The sequence below is a fragment of the Eumetopias jubatus genome, unplaced genomic scaffold (assembly GCF_037043125.1).
Source record: "Eumetopias jubatus isolate StellerSeaLion01/CBP00866 unplaced genomic scaffold, mEumJub1_p1.0 scaffold_13, whole genome shotgun sequence".
NCBI lineage: Eukaryota > Metazoa > Chordata > Mammalia > Carnivora > Otariidae > Eumetopias > Eumetopias jubatus.
The window spans coordinates 52,426,887-52,432,239 of record NW_028274819.1 but is presented as its reverse complement, the minus strand read 5'-3'; the positions used below and the strand labels follow the sequence as shown (position 1 = coordinate 52,432,239).

Here is a 5,353-nt window from a genome sequence, read left to right as displayed (position 1 = left end):
ATCTTGACAATAAAGAATATTAATTCTTACAAAGATTAAATGACCCTCTAGATTACATAAGGGTGAAATGGCAAAGCCAATTTTTAAACCATAATAATTTAGTTTCTTTCATAGTGCTGTTTTACTTGAATCTCCAATTTAGAATGGTACCTGACATAAACAAGATTCTCATTAAAAAGTACATAATTGATATAAGGTAGTATAACAGAACAGAACATAATATAATATAATGTAACTTCAAAAGGGAAATAGGTAAAATAAACTTTCAACAGCTGATATAAGAATGGATTTAGAGCTAGTTCTTTTCCTTGACCAAAAAAAAATTATTATATTTATATATAATATAATATGTCATTTATAATTTTTATATTATAAAAATATTGTATTTATATATATTTAAATAATGGTTTATGTTATATATATTTACATATAAAAATAATATATAATAATAATAAAAGCAGGGCTAATGACCTGGAATCAAATGAATTATATTCAATTTGTTGTTTGAAGCTGGAGTTATGGTAAAGCAAGAATTTTTTATGCTAATAACTAAGATGCATGCATAACAGATACACATATGTGAATGAATGTGTGGGGTTTTTTTTGAATTGTAACATTTTCTTCCTTTACAAAAATGCTATCGGAAAAAATATGGCAAAATGTTAATTCTGTTAAATGTAGGTGGTGCATACATGGTTATCATTTAAATTGGCTTACTTTTCTGAGTTTCTGAAATCTTTATGTAGGTGCTTATGTGTAAGAGCAGGATATTTTTATAACTAGGTGTGTTATGTGTTTTTAACCTACTGCTACTAGGGGCACTTCTCATTTATACATGTTTAAGATAGAGCCTTTAAAAATCAAAGTGAAACCTTTTTAAAAATTTGTGTATGAACATAGCTTCTGGTTGGACTTTGAGGGAAAAATACATACACATATACAGACATATATAATGCACTCAATATTCATATATTATTTAGATGCACATTCTTTTATATATAATATTTATGTTGATTATTTAGTTTGTTTTCGTATAGAAATTCAAGTACTGGGACCCAGGAAATATGTATTGACTTCCCCACTAGTATATGAAAATGCGCCAGGTATCTGCTATTCTTTAATTAATTTTTTCTAAAATTTTCTTTCTTTCCTTTCTTCTTTCCTCTTTCTCTTTTCCTCCCTTCTTTCCCTCTGGACCCCTGTCTTCTTCTGCCTCTCTATCTCTCTTTCTGCTGCCTCTTTTCTTTATCCAACATATATTCAAGCTTCTTTTATTGACCTGGAATATTAGTTTGATCAACTATGACCTTACTGCTTTTTTACAATTCTTTCAAAAATATAAATAACACATGGAAGAGATTTGATAGCTATAGATAGACTGACACATATGTATATATAATGTCATTTATATATATATATATATCACTTCTCTCATATACCAAAATGTTTAATAAAATGGATACATGGTTTTATTTTTATTTTTATTTATTTATTTTTTAAAGATTTTATTTATTTATTTGACAGAGAGAGATAGCAAGAGCAGGAACACAAGCAGGGGGAGGGGGAGAGGGAGAAGCAGGCTTCCCGCTGAGCAGGGAGCCCGATGTGGGACTCGATCCCAGGACGCTGGGATCATGACCTGAGCCGAAGGCAGACGCTTAACGACTGAGCCACCCAGGCACCCAGGATACATGGTTTTAATAGGAAATCTTAGACTATAAAATAATGTGAGATTTTATTATTTTGCAGAAATATTTTAAAATTTCATATTGATCACTTTGTGTTCTAGTGAAGTTATGGGATTTTTCTAATGTCTACAATTCGCTTACACATACATTTGTATTGTGTTAGGTATTATGAAAGCCAAGAAACAAATGCTTATTGGTAAGTTTTAGTCAGTGAGTGTGTGGTATGGTTTTGTTCTACCTCATACAATTAATCCTCACAGCACCATTTAATATAGTAAGATTATTACAAATTTACTGAAAAAAACCCTGAGATTTAGTGAAATCAAGCAACTTACCTCAATCATTCTTAAAGAAGTCAATCATTTACTTATATAAACTGTTTATCATAATACATAAGATTTTTCAGGAAAAAAAAATCTCATTTTGAGAAGTAAAGAAGGTTGTAATCTCAAGTACTTGCAGACTAGTCCACAGGGCAGAAAAATAATTACAAATTCAAAACTTTGTGGGTGTAATGATAGAAGCATTAAGAGGTACCAAAGAAGAAAGTTTGTTTAATTCTTTTTGAGGGGATTAAGGAATACTTTCTAGATGAGATAAATTTAAGATTAATTTTTAAGACTGAAGAGAAATTCACAAGGCATGTAATAGAGAGGGGTATTTCTGAAGAAAGCACAAGAAAAAGTTGTAAGCATCAGTAGGGGTTATATTAGCCCTTAGGGTATATACTTGAATTTCCTCTGAAACATATGAGTAGAGATATCTATGGGTCAGCTGAATGTATATTGAGAAAAAGTATCTGTGTTGAGTATGAAAATTTGGGAATTAACTGAAACCTTCAGAGTACTCAATTTGCCCAGAAATTTTATATGATTCAGAAGAGAAGAGGAGCAGATAAGTAAACCAGTTTGAAATAGAGAAGCTATGCTTTTTGTCCAAAGGCAACTTTAGATTTCTAAAGGATAGGATGAATGTAGGGTGCTACAGCTCTTTGAAGACACTGTTGACAAAAATGTTAAAGAGGACATAGAGCTTTTTATTTATTTTTTTCAGTATGGGATGTGGACCATTTAAATCAGAGTTAGATAGGTGAACGTGTAAAAAACAGAGCCTGGCACTCATCTCAGATATAACAAATTTTTGGTGATGTGGTCAAGTTATTTCACAAACGACAGTGACATTTCCTTTATGAATGAGTTGAAAGGAAGGATTTGGAGACGATATCCTGAAGAGCTACTTTTTGATGAACTACAGATTTAGAATAATTAAAAAGTTATCCTTACACAAAAATCATATTTTTGGTTAACTTTATTGAGGTGGAACTTACCTACAATAAAATTGTCAATTTTAATAGTAGAATTTGATGAATTTTTTAAAAGCATATAAAGTCATGTAATCAGTCATGGTATGGGACATTTTTATCTCCCAGAAAGATAGTTCTGCCTGTTTGCAGCCAATCTCTTCACACTCCTGGTTCATCTCTGAAACTTCTGATCAACTATTACTATGATGTTGTCTTTTCTAGAATTTCATATAAATGAGGTCGTACAACATTTGATCTTTTATGCTTGTTTCTTTCACATGGCGTAAGTGATCCGTTCATGCCATTGCATCTATTAGTAATTTCTTCCTTTTCAATTTAAATTATATGGATTGGCCACAGTTTTTTTGTCCAATCAGTAGTGGTTATATATGTGGTTTCTTTCTTTTTATTTTTTGCTATTATGAATAAAGCTGCTATGAATAAATATGTACAAGTCTTTGTGTGAATATGAGTTTTTATTTCTCTTGGGAAAACTCTTAGAAGTGAAGTTACTGGATGACGGTAACCGTATGAGAAGTGCATGTGTGTAATTTCATAAGAAACTGCCAAAATGTGTTCCAAAGAGGCCACACCATTTATGTTCCATATATGAGAGTTCCTGTTGTTCACATTCCTCACCAACATATAGCATTTTCAGTTTAATTCTAGCCATTCTACTAATAGTATCTTATTGAATTTCTCATTTACATTTACTTAATAAACAATGACAATGAGCATCTTTTCATGTTTGCTTAATTGCCATCCACATAGCAAAAGAAATAATTATGAAACTAAAAATATAAACTCAATTTTGGGTTCCCATATCTTAATTTGATAAATCTGTGCATTAATAATCTATTTACTTTAAATTTGGCTTTCAAATTTCCTGACACATGGTTTCTCCTTTATAGGTTTGCAAGCATCTTGGACTACTGCCCTACATACATCCTACCATGTTGGCTTTTAATAGCACTGCCTCTAATTGGCCTACTTTCTCCTTCATTGGTATTCCTGGTCTGGAGGCTGCACATATATGGATCTCCATCCCCTTCTGTGCCCTGTACCTCATAGCCCTTGTGGGTAATGCTCTTCTGCTTATCCTAGTTACAGCAGAGCAGAAGCTTCATGAACCTCAGTTCTATTTTTTGGCCGTGCTTCCCTTACTGACCTAGGCCTTTTGTTGTCTACAATGCCTAGTGTCTTGGCTGTCTTCTGGTTTGATGCTCGCCATGTCGGCCTGGATGCCTGCCTAACCCAAATATTCTTCATCCACGCCCTCTCCTCAGTAGAATCAGGTGTCCTGGTGGCCATGGCTTTTGACCGTTTGGTAGCTATCTGTGCTCCATTAAATTACAACAGGATCGTTACCCACTCTACCGTTGCCTGCCTTAGTGGAGCTGCCCTCGTACGAGGTGCCACTCTGCTGGCTCCTCTGCCTTTTTTCCTTAGGACCTTTCCTTTCTGTGGGGCCAATATCCTCTCGCAATCTTATTGCTACTACCCAGATGTGCTGAACCTGGCTTGTGGGGATCTCTTTCAGCAGTGCCTATGGATTGGTTTTTGTACTCTGCACGTTTGCAGTGGATGTGGTCTTCATCTTAGGTTCATGCATGAAGATCTTGGGCACTATTATGAAGCTGGAGACTCAAGACTGGAGATTGCTGCACACCTGTGCCTGTCATCTATGCACAGTGCTTGTGTTTTACCTGCCCCTCATCAGCTTGGCAATGCTGCATACCCAGGACACTTCTCCAATTCTATACACCACCATGAGTAATGCCTACCTCCTCATGACACCACTGCTCAACCCTCTCGTCTATAGTCTCAAATCCCGGCCAATCCAGGCTGCCCTGCACAAGCAATTTTGGGTGCAACGTGTTATTGCTGGGGAATGATGTTTTTTTTCTCTATATGAAAAGGGATGACCAATGAAAAAATGTTATTCAGGATCTAATATGTGCCAAGTAGTGTGCTAAGCACCATGAATTCAAAGATAAAAAATACTTTAGTCTTCCCCTCAAGAAATACCTAATCTAACTAAGGAGGGAGAGAGAGGCAGAATGCTTGAATAAATGATCGTAACTGCGGTCACGAATGATGATTGTTTGGTAGTGGTAAGGAGAAATGGCAACAGGAACCCGAGCTCAATGTGTCTGGCGTATGAGTCAGTTGAAAATCATATTGCCCCATGTGCTAAATTGAGGATTCTAACTCTGGATTGTAAAAGGTCAATGAGGGACTAATTTTATAGAGAAAACAGGATGTTGCCTGAGTCTTGACTGCCAATGTTGTTTAAGTTGAAGCATGAAAATTCAAAATTGATGATAAATTTATGACTATATGTTTATTTTCTGTCTACTTG

General features: G+C 34.5%; 1 pseudogene; it reads left to right on the top strand.

The window, feature by feature from the left end:
* Window positions 1-3,944: 3,944 nt before the first annotated feature.
* Window positions 3,945-4,886, top strand: LOC114218659 (olfactory receptor 51I1-like; annotated as a pseudogene).
* The last annotated feature ends 467 nt before the right edge of the window (window positions 4,887-5,353 follow it).